Here is a 17,455-nt window from a genome sequence, read left to right on the forward strand (position 1 = left end):
ATATATGTCTAGTGGCCTTGTGGGCGCAGAGGTGTGGTTAATGCGGGGACTTAGATGAGCTGCATTCTATATTACGATCCGCAACCAACAGAGTCTCCATCATATTTATTTATATCTTTCCTGTCTAATTTGTATTCCGGACAGATGCTGTATTTTATTGTACTCCCTAGTTAATGCTCATGCACTTGTGACACCGGGTTTTGGGAGTGGTTATAGGTTGTTCAGTATTTTAGTTGCGAAAATATTATTATTTACTCTGTAAGTTCTATCATTTACTATTTAATTGAAGGAAATTACGATTTGAAAATACTAAAATGGGTAATTAAGTTAATTAATTATTGTCGGCTTGCCTGACAGCGGTGTTAGGCGCCATCACGACCTTTAATGGATTTTGGGTCGTGACAAAAAGTGTGGAGATCCAGGGAGTTTTACTATACCTTACTCTTTAGGTACTCTTTATTTTGAGAAGTCTTTATGTAATTCTGGTGCCTCATGTAATTTAATGCCTTTGTCTATTTACAGGAAGCTGGAGAATGAGCTTGGAGAGATAAGGTCTGCGCCAATATCTTTGCAGCTGGCAAACCAAACAACTATAATACCTAAGGGGATAGTTGAAGAAGTCTTAGTTTGGGTAGATAAGTTTGTATTTCCTGTAGATTTCATAGTGGTGAAGATGGAGGAGAATAAAGAGGTCCCCCTTTATCTTAGGAAGACCATTCTTAGCGACGGGCAGAGCAATATTAGACATACATGATAGAAAGCTCATGCTTAGAGTGGGTGAGGAAACAGTCACTTTCAAGATGAATGTGGAGATGGGGGTGAGAAAGGAGAAGCCAGCTGCAAGTGTAGAGTGGAGAGTGAAAAGCTCGAAAGAGAAGGTCCCAGTGATTGAGAAAGACAAGTGTGGGGCATACCCCAAGAAGTCTGAGAAGAAGTTATCCACGTGGATGTGTGCACTAGTTCGGGCACGAAGAATGACGCCCGACTAGAGATTCAGGAAAGTTTTCTCTACCTTATTCTTTTTAATTGTGTGTCATGGGGACATGCCACAACTTAAAGTGTGGGGTGGGGGGTATTTGTATGGTGTATGTATATGTATTTCTTTTTGCTTAGTTGTAGTAGTTTGATAGACAAAAATGTGGAAAACCATAAAAAGTTAAAATTTTCAATTTTTTCCGACGATGGATATCATTCGACAGGTTTCTTGAGGGATTAAAATCGAAAGAAAAAGACAAAAATATTTTATTTTGTTAGGTAGTGTATTAATTACCCCTTGGTTTTTATTTATGCCGCGGTTCTTTTCAAGGGTTTTGCTTGAACCGGGTGTTGTAGTTTTTATTTTTGGTTAGGAATAGGAAACCGTGTGCTATGAATTGAAATGAAAGCAATATTTCTTGACTCTATCATACCTTGAGAATAGTGAGTGTTTTAGTTGTGACACTTAGGCTCAGTTTTTGACTCTTGTATAAGTACCTTAAACTGTATGATCTTAACTTTGCTTAAGTGCTTTGACTAGAGTGTCTTCATAATCCAATCTTGAGTGAGTTATGTGCCATGTGTGTGTAAGGTTTTGTGTATTCTGTGCATTGCATTTGATATCTAGAACTTGCCATGTGTGTTTGCAAAGCGAAATAGTAGTTTTGTTCAGTCTTGGAAAGGATATAGGCATTTCTTTGTTGAGCCAATGATATGCCTTATCGACCAAATTGTTATGTATCGTAGTTAACCCCGTTGAGCCTGTAATCTTATTTCTTTGGTAACCATATTACAAGCATTACCCATTTATCTGAATTAACCATCTATTTGAGCCATTTACCTCTCGTGAGTACTTGAAATTGTATAAACTTTGTAAAAGTTAAAGTGTGGGGTAATTGGGTTGGTTTTTGAGTGGAGCTAAGGAAATAAGGAGAAAGGTGCATTGTTTTGAAAAAGTAAGAGCCACTTAAATTGAAAAAGAAAAAAAAATATACATAGTGTATTGTTGTGAAAATTATTCATTGATAAGTGGTAACTCTTGATGTATTTGTGGTTAAAGAAGTTGGGAGTTAATGTATATTGATGTTAAGGTGGAGTTATGGTTTGACATAAGTGTGGGGTTTTGAAAGGTTAACTGTATGTATTAAAGTGCTTAGGGAGGTGTAGTAACTCTTATATCCAAATGTATCCTACCCATCTTGCAGCCTGCATTACAACCAATTAAAGTCCTACTTGATCCTTGACTGAATGAGCTCGAATTAGTAGAGTAGTACACTACAGGCAAGCCTATGGTTCATCTTTTGTGGCATATGAATGTTGTTTCTGAGAGTGAGCGAATTCTTTCTATCTTGAGTTTCTAATTGTTCTTAATTTCTATGGTGTGTGGAACTACTCTCTATTGTTGTGTGAGGGCACTTGATTCATGAAGGGAAGGTAATGTCGTTGACCTTTAGGTTAGAGTAAGTGAGTGAGTTGTAAATAATGCGTGGTACTTTTGAGTTAAATCTTGAAGCTAGGATGTTACACTATTGTGCTTAGTCTATTTTAAATATTTTTGGTATGATGAGTTATGAGAATTGTTTAAAATGGCCGTGTCATTATAAAGTGTAGTTTGATTGCTCGAGGACGAGCAATGGTTTAAGTGTGGGGTGTTTATCGTAGGCGATAATTGTGTGTTTTAGTTGCTTGTCGCACTCTAATTTACTGCACTTTAGTTGAGTTTGAGCCTTAATCGCTAGTGTTTTGCACTAATTATATGTTTAATGCCCTGTAGGAGTGATTCCGAGATATGTAGATGTTATGGGATGAATTCACACTATTTTGGAGCTTTGAAGTTTGAGTAAAAGACCAAGGATTAAGTTGGAATCGAGTTCGGGGATCAATGGACACTAGTGCATTCAAAAAGAGAAACGAAGAATCGAGCCGGACGTCACCCAGGTACGCTACCGCGCACTGGGTGCACGTGGGAGGTAGAACAATACGCAAAGTGCGCAGCCTAATGCACGAGCACCATCCCAGGTGCGCGGCCACGCACGTCCTGTCCGGGAAAAGTCCTACTTCGTGAAGGAGAAGGTGTGATTGTTTGGTCCCGACCCTACTTGGTATATATACATAGAAAAATAGTATTTTGAGGACTTTTGACATACTCTAGACCTAAGGAAGCTAAGGAGAAGTGGGAGAAGCAAGACCATAAGGATTTTATCATCCAATCCTCACCCAAGACAAGGGTTTGGATCGTTTATAATTTCCTTTAACTTAAACTTATTTGTAATGAATTACCCCATATCTATGGAGTAGTTCTCTTTAGGGATTGATGGATTTGATGTATTGATATTTGTTTGTGGATTATTAACTCTAGTTTTTATGTATTGAATCGTTTTTGGTGTTTTAATTGTTGCATCTATTTTCACATGTTCATGTAATCGAAAGAGGCATAACTTGTGATATTTTTGCTTTATCTTGTTGGTTAAATTCATTGATTCTTCTTAGTAATCGAAAGAGGCTAGTAGAATTATTATTTAGACCTAGTTAGGAGGATAATCGAAAGAGGTTCTCCTAAAGACCAATCCACTACGAATTCTTGCATATCTTCACCGAGCATAAATTGGTTCATATTGTGAGGTTGAGACTTAATCGAGAGAGGAGTTTCTACTGAACGTTGAACTAGTAATTGACTGAATTCGAGAGACTCACTTGAACCTTAGGAGTGAATTAGCTAGATTTAAATCCCAGACAAATATCTTGCACCTATCCAATCAACCCCTATTTTCTCTCATTGATATCTTCATTACTCTGCTGCAATTGTCATTAGTCAATAGTTCAAACTCTTAGTTAAATTTTAGTTTGAATCACACAAATCTCAATTGTTGATCATCTTGGATAGCAATCAATCTATAAACTACAAAAATGTTGTTTAACTCCAATCCTTGTGGATACGATATTTTATTATACTATATTCGACTAGCGAACATATTTAAGTGTGTATTTTTCGTTCGTCAGTGGGAAAATCAGAGAGCTCAACATCTGTCAGGCAACAGGAAATGCACTTGTGCGGCGCCCCACGCGCCACAGTAGTGCAAAATTCTCAGAGTGTGGCTTTTTGATTGCATGTTGACGTCCAGACTTGGTCCTCGACCCTCGAACACAATCCCAGCTTAATCTCTTGGGATTTTACTCAGACTTCAAAGCTCCAAATAGCTTGAATTAGCTCCACATCTACATAGCTCGGAATCACTCCTACAAGGCATAAAACACAATAAGTGCAAAACACTACCAATTAAAGCTCAACACAAGTAAAGTCCAGTGAATTAGAGTGCAATAAGCGACTAAAACACGTAATTATAGCCTACCATCAACACCCCACACTTAAACCATTTTTCGTCCTTGAGCAATCAAACTACACTTCATATAGACACGACCTTTTTCAACAACTCTCATAACTCATCATACACAGAATATTTAAAACAGATTAAGCACAATACCGTAACATCCTCGCCTCAAGATTTTACTCAAAAGCACCACGCAGTTTTCACAACCCGCTCACTTACTCTAACACAGAGGTCAACGACATTACCTTTCCTTAATAAATCAAGTGCCCTCACACAATAATAGAGAGTAGTTCCACACACAATAAAATTTAAGAATAATTAGGAACTATTTATAGAAAGAATTCACTCACTCTCAAAAACAACATTCATATGCCACAAAAGACGTACCATAGGCTTGCCTGTAGTGTACTAATCTACTAAATGAGCTCATTCAGTCAAGGATCAAGTAGGACATTAATTAGTTGTAATGTAGGCTGCGGGATGAGTAGGATACATTTGGATATAAAAGTGATTACACCTCCCTAAGCACTTTAATACATATACTTTAACACTCAAAACCCCACACTTATGCCAAACCACAACTCCACCTTCACATCAATATACATTAACTCCCTAATTCTTTAAGCATTAATACATCAAAAGTCACCACTATCAAGGAATATTTTTCACAATCATACACTTATTTTTTTCCTTTCTTTTTCAATTCAAGTGACTCTTATTTTTTTGAAACATAGCACCTTTCTCCTTATTTCAATAGTTTCACTTAAAAGCCAAACTAACCACCCCATGCTTCAACTTTTACAAAGTTCATAACAAATTCAAGTGCTCACGAGAGGTACAAGGTTCAAATAGATGGTCAATTCAAACAAATGGTTAGGGTTTGTAATGTGGTTGCCAAAGAAATAGGATTACAGGCTCAACGGGGTTAAATAAGATACATAACAATTAGATGGGTAAAAGCACATATCTGGCTCAACAAAGAAATGCCTGTATCACTTCCAAGACTGAATACAACTACTATTTTGCTTTGAAAACACACGGGGCAAGTTCTAGACATAAAATGCAATGCACAGATTACACAAAACCTGACACACACATGGCACATAACTCACTCAGGGTCGGACTATCAAGACACTTTAGTCAAAGCAGTTAAGCACAGTTAAGATTATACACTTTAAGGTACTTATACAAGAGTCAAAAACTGAGCCTAAGCATCACAACTAAAGCACTTACTATTCTTAAGGCATAATAAAGTTAAGAGATATTGTCATCAATTCAAATCATAGCACAGGGTTTCCTACTCCTAAAAAAATAAAAACTAACTACACCTGGTTCAAACAAAACCCTTGGAAATGAACCGCGACACAAAGAAAAACCAAGAGAGAGTTATTATACTACCTACAAACAAAAATCTTTTTGTCTTTTTCTTTTGACTTTAATCCCTCAAGAGACCTGTCGGTGATATCCATCGTCGGGAAAAATCGACAATTTTAAAAAATTATTATTTTTTTCCAAAGTTTTTTCTTCTATCTCTACTAACTACAACTAACAAAAAGAAAAATAATATACATACATACAACTATCCCCCACCCCACACTTTAAGTTAAAGCATGTCCCCATGGCACACAATTAAAAAGCATAAAGTAAAGAAAAATTTCCTGAACATCTAGTCGGGGTCTAAGTCAAAGTCGGGCTCCATTTCTCGAACCCGAACTAATGCACACATCCATGCAGACAATTTCTTCTTAGCCTTTTTGGGGTATTACCCCCACTTATTTTTCTCGCTCACTGCAACCTTTTCTTTCTAGCACTTCATTTTTCACTCAACACTTGCAGCTGGTTTTCCTTTTTGCACCCCCTTTTCTACATCTATCTTGAAAGTCACAGCCTCCTCACCCACTCTAAGCATGAGTTTTCTCTCATATATATCTAATATCGCTCTGCCCGTCGCTAAGAATGGTCTTCCTAGGATGAGGTGACCTCCTTGTTTTCCTCCATATTCACCACTATAAAATCCATAGGAAATACGAATTTATCCACTCGAACTAACATATCTTCCACTATGCCCTCGGGTATAAAAGTAGTTTGGTCTGCCAGCTGCAAAGATATTGGTGCCGACCTTATCTCTCCAATCTCCTTCTCCAGTTTTCTGTAAATAGATAGAGGCATTAAATTAATTGAGGCACCAGAATCACATAAAGACTTATCAAAATTAATAGTTCATAAAGAGCAAGGTATAGTAAAACTCCCTGGATCTCCATACTTTAGTGGGAGTTTATTTTGCAATATCACACTGCAATGCTCTGTGAGCTTGACCACTGAGGTCTCCTCTACTTTCCTCTTCTTCGTAAGGATCTCTTTCGGGAATTTAGCATAAGAAGGCATTTGTGAGAGCACTTCTATGAATGGTAAGTTTACATGAACCTATTTCAGCACATCCAAAAATCTCTTAAACTGCTTGTCCAACCTTTCTCTATATAGCTTTTGAGAGAAAAGTAGCGCAGGCATATGCTTGCTCTCCTCATGTTCCTCTCTTCTCGATATTTCTTACCTTCTTCTTTTTCTCGGCTTTCATCGGGCCTTTCGTCTTCTTGTCATCATCACTTCCCAGCTGCTACCCAATTCTTTTTCAAGTATCACATCTTTTTGGATCGGAGTTGGGTCTATCAACACTTGCCCACTTCTCAAGGTTACAGCATTCACTGTTTCTTTGGGATGTCTTTCAGTATCAGTAGGGAGAGTGCCTGGAATCCTCTCAGATAATATTGTTGCAATATATCCCACTTGCTTCTCTAAATTTTGAATTGTTGCCCCTTGTACTTCAAATCTTTCATCAGTTTTCATAATGAAGGCCTTCATGAGATCTTCTAGACCATGCTGATTGGGTTATTGAGGCTGAAACCGCTGCCTCGGCTGATTCATAAAACCAGGAGCTCCTTATCCCTGAAGTCTGGGGTTGTTTTGTTGTCATCCATTAGCGGCACCCCTAGGGGAACCCCATGAAAAATCGGGGTGCTTCTAACCCATTGCATTAAAATTATAATTTCCCACAGCATTCACTTCCTCAGTTGAGGCTTGGCACTCATGAGTAGGGTGTCCTCTTCCACATATATCACAAGCTGTGTGAGGCTCATTTTGTATCGAGGCTAAGGTCAACTTTCGTATTTCTTTAGCCATAGCATCAATTTGTACCTACACAAATGTATTAACATCAACTTGGTGAATACCAGTTGATCTTCTTCTTTCAGCACTTTCCAAGGGCCACTGATTAGCATCTTCAGATAACTCATCAAGAACTGTAACTATCTCCTCTGGAGTCTTCTTCATCAACGGGCCTCCAACTGCATTGCTTAATGCTGTACATGAGGTCGGTGTCAATCCATCCCAAAAGTCCTGGAGTTGCATCCAGAGTTCAATTCCACTATGTTGACACTTTCTAACAATCTCCTTAAACCTTTTCCATGCTTCAAAAATAGCTTCAGTCTCTTTCTGACAAAAGTTATGAATTTCTCTTCTAAACTTGCCCGTTTTAGCTGAGGAGAAATATTTATCAAGGAATTTTCCGGTCATCTCCTCCCATGTTCTAATCGATCCTGTGGGCAAGCTTCGAACCCACTACTTCGCATCATCTTTAAGTGAAAAGGGGAATGCCCATAAGTACACTGCATCTTGGGACATCCTATTGTATTGAAAAGTGTTCAAAATCTTCTCGAATTCCATTAGATGTGTGTTTGGATCTTCGTTCATCTTTCCTCTAAAGACACAATAGTTCTGAATAGTTTGAAGCAACCCTTGCTTCAACTCGAAATTGTGAGTTACAACTGGAGGTGGTCTAACACTTGATAAGCCTTGATTGTAGACCGGTCTAGCATAATCGCCCAGTGATCTCCCAGGCATGGGAGCTATATTTCCAAACTGGTCTGCAGCCAAGGATTGATTTTGAGCAATTCTCCGACCCCTCTCTTCTTCATAGATAATTTGTGTTTCTCTAATGGTTGCTTCCTCAGCATCCCGTGCAGCCTTTTCTCGTTGTTGTGTTGCCTCTATTGCATCTAAATCTATATTATCATCGCCGTTTCCAGCCATAGTTTCTTTGGTTGAGGACTGCCCAACCTTTTCTGATATCTCGGTGAGATTTCTTTCTTTCCTCAACTGTCACAGTTGTTTTTCTATCTCGGGCTCGTATGGTAGAACTTCTTTCGCAGAAGATCGACGCACCAATCTAAACCTGTAACATGCACACAGTCGACGAACACCAAACATAAAAAGAGAAAATGGAAATAAAAAGAAAAATTTCCTGAATTAGTACTACAAACTATTTCAAACACTATTGATTGCTAATCCCCGACAACGGCGCCAAAATTTGACGAGCAAAACACACACTTAAATTCTACTCGCTAATCAAATATAGTATAGTATAATATTGTATCCACATGGATAGGAATTAAACAGTATTCTCGTAGTTTCTAGATTGGTTTCTATCCAAGATGATCAACAGTTGAGATTTATAAGATGTCTAACTAAACTTAACTAAGAATCTAAAGCTATTGACTAATGAAAATCGAAACAAAGAATAAGGAAAGAAGGTTATTAATGGGAGAAGATAGGGTTTTGATAGGATAGGTGCAAGGTAATTGTTCGGGTTCCAACTCTAGATAATTCACTTCTAATGTTCAAGTGAGTCTCTCAAATTCACTCGATTATTAGTTCAAACGTTCAGCAAAAAATTCTCTCTTGATTAAGTCTTAACCTCACAAGATAAACCAATTTAAGCACGTGAAGATATGCAAGAATGCGTAATGGATTGGTCTTTAGGAAAACCTCTATCGATTATTCTCCTAACTAGGTTTAATAAATGATTCAACTATCCTCTTCCAATTACTAAGAAAAATTAATGAACTCAACCAACAATGTAATGCAAAGATATCACAAGTTATGCCTCTCTCGATTACATGAACTAGTGAATATAGATGCAACAATTAAATCATCCAAAATGATTCAATACATAAAACTAGAGTTATAATCTACAACAATTATCAAACCCTAAATGGAACTACTCCATATATAGTGAGAAATTCATCACAAATAAAATTAAAGTATAGAAAAACATAAATTCAATCCAAACTCGGGTCTTGAGTGAGGAAAGAATGATGAAATCTTTGTGCTTGTGTTCTTCCAACTCCTCCTTAGCCTCCTTCGGTCCAAAGTACGTCAAAAGTCCAGAAAATAATATTTTTCCATATATTTATACCAAGTAAGGTCGGTCCCAGACGAAATCACCCTCTCCTAGCCGAAATAGGATATCCACTCTATAAACAATACACAGGCATGCCGCATGGGGCGGCGCGCCATGCGGGGCATTAGTGGAGAAATCTAGAGAGCTCATCATTTGTTAGGCAGTAGGAATTGCACTGTTGCGGTGCACCACGCGCCGCAGTAGTGCAAAATTCTCAGAGTGTGGCTTTTTGCTTGCGTTTTGACGTCCAGACTTGGTCCTCGACCCCCGAACACGATCCCGGCTTAATTCCTTTGACTTTTACTCAGACTTCAAAGCTCCAAATTGCATGAATTAGCTCCACAACATATACATAGCTCAGAATCACTCCTGCAAGGCATAAAATATACAATAAGTGCAAAACACTACCAATTAAAGCTCAACACAAGTAAAGTGCAGTGAATTAGAGTGCAATAAGTGACTAAATCATGCAATTATAGACTACCATCACTGAGTAGCCAATATTCAGTACACATTCAGCTCCTATCAGTGCACCACCACTCCAGAGTTACTACAGTGGCTATTCGGATTGTCAGGGTCAATCCTCATTTCAGCAGCCGGGGGGTAATTTAAGTGTGGGGGAATAGATCACATCAGGAGGTATTGCCCTAGATTGGCGAGCAGCATATCTCAGCAAGGTTCTCACGCCATTATACCGGCACTGGTTGCCCCACTGCCCGCACAGCCAGCTAAAGGTAGGGGTCAGGCAGCCAGAGGTAGAAGTCATGTCGTTAGAGGTAGAGGCTAGCCAGCTAGAGGCCATCCCAAAGACGTGGTTCAAAGTGGTAGGGCCCAGCCCCGATGTTATGCTTTCATAGCCATGCCTGAGGTCGAGTCATCTGACATCGTTATCACAGGTATTGTTCCAGTTTGCCATAGAGATACTTCAGTTCTATTTAATCCGGGATCTACATATTCCTATGTGTCATCCTATTTTGCTTCATATCTGGTTCTGCCTCGTGATTCTTTGAGTGCTCATGTGTATGTGTCCACACCTGTGGGAGATTCTATTACTGTAGATCATGTTTATCGCTTGTGTGTGGTTTCTACTGGGAGTCTTGAGACTAGTATAGGCCTCTTACTTCTTGATATGGTGGACTTCGATGTTATCTTGGGTACGGATTGGTTGTCACCTTATCATGCTATATTGGGCTGTCACGCCAAGACGGTGACCTTAGCCATGTTGGGGTTGCCTCGATTAGAGTGGAGGAGGTACTCCTTGCCATTCCACCAGTAGGGTTATCTCTATTATGTGAAGGCTCGACGTATGGTCAAGAAGGGATGTCTATCTTATTTGGCCTATTCCATGATTCTAGTGCGAAGGTTCCTTCCATGGATTCAGTACCATTCGTTTGTGAGTTTCCAGAGGTGTTTCCTGCAGATCTGTCATGGATGCCACCCGAAAGGGATATTGACTTCTGTATTGATTTGGCTCCGGGCACTCAGCCAATTTCTATTCGGCCATACTGTATGGCCCCGTCAGAGTTGAAGGAGCAGCTGCAGTACTTGCTTGATAAGGGATTTATTAGACCTAGTGTCTCGCCCTGGGGTGCGCCTGTGTTATTCGTGAAGAAGAAGGATGGATCGATGATGATGTGTATAGACTATCAGCAGTAAATAAAGTTGCTATCAAGAACAAGTATCTGCTGCCGAGGATTGATGACTTATTTGATCAGCTTCATGGTGCCAAGATGTTTTCGAAGATTGATTTGAGGTCCAATTACCATCAGTTGAAGATTACGGCATCCGATGTCCCTAAGACAGCTTTTCGGACTCGGTATGGGCATTATGAGTTTCTAGTGATGTCATTTAGGTTGACAAATACCCCAGCAACATTTATGGATTTGATGAACCCGGTGTTCAAGCCCTACTTGGATTCGTTTGTGAGCATATTCATTGATGATATCTTGATTTACTTCCGCAGTCGAGAGGAGCATGAGCAGCATCTTCGGATTGTACTTCAGACTGTGAGAGACAGGCAGTTATATGCCAAGTTTTTGAAGTGTGAGTTTTGGTTAGACTCCGTTTCATTTTTGGGGCATGTTGTATCGACAGAAGGCATAAAGGTGGGTCCTAAGAAGATTGAGGTGGTTCAGAACTAGCCTAGACCTACTTTAGCGACAGATATCCGGAGTTTCCTACATTTGGCGGGTTATTATCGCCGCTTCGTGGAGGGGTTTTCATCCATAGCAGCCCCATTGACTAGATTGACCTAGAAGGGTGTCTCATTTAGATGGTTGGATGAGTGTGAGTTGAGCTTTCAGAAGCTCAAGACTGCTTTGACTACGGCACCAGTGTTGGTATGGCCCACAGGTTCAGGATCCTACATGGTGTATTATGATACATCTCGTATTGGGCTCAGTGCAATATTGATGCAGGATGGAAGGGTAATTGCATACGCATCGCGGCAGTTGAAGGTTTATGAGAAGAATTACCTTGTTCATAACTTAGAGTTGGCAGCCATTGTTCATGCGCTGAAGATTTGGAGGCACTATCTTTATGGCGTGTCGTGCGAGGTATTCACGGATCATCGGAGTCTACAGTATTTTTTCAAGAAGAAGGATCTCAACTTGAGGCAGAGGAGGTGTTTGGAGTTTTTGAAAGACTATGATATCACCATTTTGTATCATCTCGGGAAGGCCAATGTGGTGGCCGATGCCTTGAGTAGAAAGGAAGTGAGTATGGGTAGCCTTGCATATATCCTATTCGGTGAGAGACCACTTGCAGCAAATGTTCAGGCTTTGGTCAATCAGTTCGTGAGGTTAGATATTTCAGAGCCCAGTCGTGTGCTAGCTTGCATAGTCGCTCGGTCTTCCTTGTATGAGCGCATCAGAGAGCGTCATTATGATGATCCCCATTTGCTTGTCCTTAAGGACACGGTACGACACGGTGGTGCCAAGCAGGTTACTGTTGAAGATGATAGGGTTTTTAGGATGCATGGTCGTATATATGTGCCCAATGTGTACAGGCTCGGTGAGTAGATTCTTGAGGAGGCCCACAGTTTCCCGGTATTCTATCCATCCGGGTGCCGCCAAGATGTATCAGGACTTGCGGCAGTATTATTAGTGGAGAAGGATAAAGAAGGATATAGTTGCATATGTAGCATGGTGTCTAAATGGCCAGCAAGTAAAGTACGAGCATCAGAGGCCTAGTGGTTTTCTTCAGAGGTTAGAGATTCCTGAGTGGAAGTGGGAGCGTATCACCATGGATTTTGTTGTTGGACTCCCACGAACTTAGAAGAAGATCGACGTGGTATATGTCATTATGGACAGGTTGACCAAGTTGGCACAACTCATTCCAGTGGCAGTTACCTATTATTTAGAGCGTGATAAGTGGGATTTTGACTACTTATTAGCACCTTTTAACTTTCGTTTTAGTCCAAAAGCATTTAATTGTGTTCCCGAAAACTGATAAAATATGCTTAATTGCAGGAATATTGGAAGTGAACTCCCGAGATGAAATCCAACTCAAGAAGGAGTAATCTGAACTCAAGGACAAAAAAGGCACAAAAGCTCAGAAGTTCGGACCGCAGAATATCATATGCGGCCGCAGGATGTGAAGGAAAATCCATCAGAGACAGGTGCAATGTGCAGCCGCAGAAGATGGGTCAAGAGCAAAGTTCAGAGAACCTGCATTTCAAGTCCATCTAAAGTGCGGCCGCAGAAGAACAGCTATGCGGCTGCAAATGCAATTATGAGGACAGCAGAGGAGCAAGGTGCGGCCGCAGTTAAAATTCTACAGACCGCAGAAGGAGTGCATTGCGGCTGCGATTCAGAATTATGCGACCGCAGTTTTCCAATCCGGTCAACCTGAAGAAAAGTGCTGACCATACATGGAATTGTGTTGCCGCAGAACCTCCGAAAGGGCATTTTTATCCAAAATCTCCAGCCCTATATAAATAGACAAGTTTCACTATTTTAGGTCAATTTTTGACATCAGCTGCTACAGTAGCCGTTTCCTTTTACTCTTTTTAGTAGTTTTTCATATTTTGAGCTATTTGAACATAGATTTTATCATTTTAATTAGCAATATGAGTTTAATTATCATTTCTTCTTCTATTTATTCCATTTCAAGCATGAGTAGCTAGATGTTTACTAGGGTTGTGGCCCAACCCTCATGTGTAAACTTAATGGGTGTTTAATTTATTGTGTGTTTATGGTTGTGTGTTTATTATTTAGCCTTGTTCTTGCTTTTAATTGTGGAATTAATGGTTGCAAATATTAGTTCATGCCTATTTGACTTGGTCTCTACTTGAGAAAGAGAAATTTAGTCTAGAAAAACTTGGCTAACAAGAAATTAGGTCAATTGAGAGATTGATAAGCCCAATTCAAGGGTTGAACCTAGAGATAGTAACAACCCGACTTGAGCATTTATCAACCGTTTTGGTCAATACCCATTTGGACTTGAGAAAGTCAAATTTGGCAAAATCACTATCTGACCGAAAGGTATTGAGTGGGTAATTGAGTGTTGATAGCTATAATACACCACGACTAATAAAACAAGCTTTAAAGTTTATATCCCATTAGGCAAACACCTAGGTGAAGGTCATAGCCCTAGGCCTTTTCATAACATTGAAAAAAAACAAAAACAATTTTCTAGTTTTATTTCTTAAATTGCAATCATATTTCAAATTAGACTTTAAAACAACCCAATTTTGTGGAAGTGCAAATTTAGATATACAAACTCACATGCTACGATATATACTACTAAATCCCATACATATAGCTCCCTGCGGAATTCGACCCCGACTCTTATTGGGTATTATTATTGAATCGACCGTTTTCATAACCTCGAATTGAGGTGTGAACTTGGACGAGATCAATTTTTAGCGTCGTTGTCGGGGAGTTACAAAATGGTGTTAGTTATATATTTAGGTGTGGTTTTGGGATATCTTCTTTTCCTTTCTTGTTACTAACGTGTTGAGAAATTGTAGGTGCAATCATGGCAAACAATGAGCTCGAAAACTTACCTTTGGGGGATGTGGACGTTGAGGATGATCAAATGGATGAGGTCCCTCTTGAACCTCAAGCCAATAGACGAGGCCGACCGCCTCATGACAATGTGCCTATTCCACCCCCACCTCCACCACGAGCAGCTCCACACCGGGTGTTTCCGAATGAAGGGTATGCAAGTGCTATAATCCATCCCCGTATTAGGGTGGGCAACTTCCAAATAACTAACGTGATGCTTAATTTTCTCGAGCAACGAGGGTTCTGCACGGTGCACCGGGTCAAAATGTATATAAACACTTGAATTGGTTCATCGATACGTGTTGGGGGAGCAAACAAACAAATGTCTCCGAGGATGCTTTGAGGCTAAGGCTTTTTCCCTTCTCTCTGCGGGGGAAAGCTTTAGATTGGTTGGAAGGATTACCAAATCATTCCATTCATACTTGGGATGAACTAGTGGAGAAATTTATCTCTAAGTACTTCTCTCCCGGGCACATGGCTATTCTTCGGGATGAAATTCTAGCATTCAAGCAAGAGCCCAATGAACCATTACACAAGTCATGGGAAAGGTATAGAACAATGGTGAAAGAGTTCCCCAACAACGATATGACGGAGAACATGATTCAACAAACTTTCTATCGGGGGATCAATACCACAAACCAATATGTAGTGAATCAACTTGCCGGTGGAAACTTCATGACTACGCCTTATGCGAAGGCGTGTGATATCTTGGATGAGATGGCGGATACTTCTTCGGCATGGCAATCTCGGGCTAATGTTCCACAAGGTGATACCAATGTGATTCACCTTCACAAAAAGTTGCATGATCATGGACAAGCCATAACCGAGTTGACTACCACCATGAACCAATTGGCAAAGGCTCAAGTTCAACAAGTGCAAAACCCGAGTCAAGTCAATGCAATGGAGGGTGTAAATATAATGGTGAACAAGCGAAGAACAAGAGGTCCACAAGTGCAACAAAGAGTGGAAAATTTTATGCAAGATGATAATGGATTTGATGAAGATGGTTCTTATAATGACCAAGAGGAAGAGGTACATTATGTGAACAACTTTCAAGGGAAAATAAACAACTTTCACGGCCCTAGTCAACAACAATAGAGACCTTCAAATAATCAAGGCAATTGGAATTCTAACAACCAAGGTAATTGGAATAGTGGAAACAATCAAGGCAATTGAAGTGGAATAAATAATTAAGTGAATTGGCATAACAACAATAACCAAGGCAATGGGGGATGTAACAATCAAGGTGGGTGGAATAACAATCAAGGAAATCGGGGGTCGGATTTTCAAAGGCCCCCGATGTATCAACAACCGAGCAACCCACCCCTTTATCCTTCCCATGGTCATAGTTCTTCCAACAATGAAATAGGTCGTATTGAGAATATGTTCAAGCAAATGATGGAGAAGAATGTCATTTCCAATGCCCAACTTGCTTCACACAACACTTCAATCCGCAATCTAGAGGTGCAAATGGGTCAAATCTCTCAAGCTTTAAATTTTCGTCCTAAGTGGGCACTACCAAGTGATACGGTGGTGAACCCTAAGGGTGAAAACAATACGGGGCATGCCATGGCCGTTACTATAAGAAGTGGAAGAGGTGGGAATGTACCCACCTCAAATCAAAGGCAACTTGTGGATAATGAGCAAGTGGTAGAAGAAGAGGAGATCCCAACCAATGTAGTGCAAGCAAGTGATAAAGTGCAAATTGATATTGATGACATGGTGGAAGAGACTCAAGAGGAAGTGAACCCGTCTAGGGAGCATGTGATTGACATACCGGAACCGGTAGTGCAAAAGGCTATGGCACCATTGCCTAAGCCACCTCCTCCATATCCTCAAAATCTTGCCAAGCATATTGCAATGAAGTGTGTTCGTTCGTGGACTTGGTGACCGATGTGATTATTGATGATACAAGTGCCACGGTTAATGTGGGCAATATATTGGAGGCCGTCTTGCTCAACTATGACGATGACGAGATGGATGGCTTCATGGAATGTTTGAATTCTTTGCAAGGAATGGGGTCGTATAACTATGCACCCCGAAAACATTTCTTGGATCTTGAGAATAGGAAGACTCCTCCTACAAAGCCTTCAATTGAAGAGCCTCCTACCTTGGAATTGAAGCCATTGCCTCCACATCTTAGGTATGAATTTCTTGGCCCTTGTTCTACTTTACCGGTTATTCTATCCTCTTGTTTGACTAACGTGCAGGTTGACTCTACATTTGGCGATGCTCCACAAGAGGAAGAAAGCTATTGGCTGGACTTTGGCGGATATTCGGGGAATAAGCTCCACATTTTGCATGCATAAGATTTACTTGGAGGAAGATGTCAAACCATCAATTGAACATCAAAGGAGACTCAATGAAGCCATGCAAGATGTGATAAAAAAGGAGATCATCAAATGGTTAGATAATGGGGTGGTCTACCCTATTTCCGACAGTTCGTAGACTTCTCTAGTGCAATGTGTCCCGAAAAAAGGGGCATAAAAGTGGTCTCCAATGACAAGAATGAGTTGGTTCCCACAAAAATGGTGACCAGGTGGAGAGTGTGTATGGACTATCGGAAGCTAAACAAAGTCACAAGGAAAGACCATTTTCCACTCCCCTTCCTTGACCAAATGCTTGATCGGTTGGTCGGCCTTGATTTCTATTGCTTTCTAGATGGATATTCGGGCTACAACCAAATCCTTATTTCCCCAGAAGATCAAGATAAAACAACTTTCACTTGTCCCTATGGCACTCTCTCTTTCAAGCAGATGTCATTTGGCTTATGCAATGCACTGGTGACTTTTCAACGGTGTATAATTGTGATCTTTACGGATATGGTAGTGGACTACCTTGAAGTCTTCATAGATGACTTCTCGGTAGTCAGGGATTCCTTTGATGATTGCTTGGCAAATTTGGAT

The 17,455-nt window shown here is 40.1% G+C and overlaps 1 non-coding gene across 1 annotated transcript; it reads left to right on the forward strand.

Annotated features, from left to right (window-relative positions):
- Positions 1–7,719: 7,719 nt before the first annotated feature.
- Positions 7,720–7,826, forward strand: LOC142178668 (small nucleolar RNA R71). Its single transcript, XR_012706936.1, has one exon. It is a non-coding gene; the product is annotated as a small nucleolar RNA R71 (small nucleolar RNA).
- Positions 7,827–17,455: the final 9,629 nt, after the last annotated feature.

Source organism: Nicotiana tabacum, chromosome 24 (genome assembly GCF_000715075.1).
Source record: "Nicotiana tabacum cultivar K326 chromosome 24, ASM71507v2, whole genome shotgun sequence".
NCBI classification, from domain to species: Eukaryota; Viridiplantae; Streptophyta; class Magnoliopsida; order Solanales; family Solanaceae; genus Nicotiana; species Nicotiana tabacum.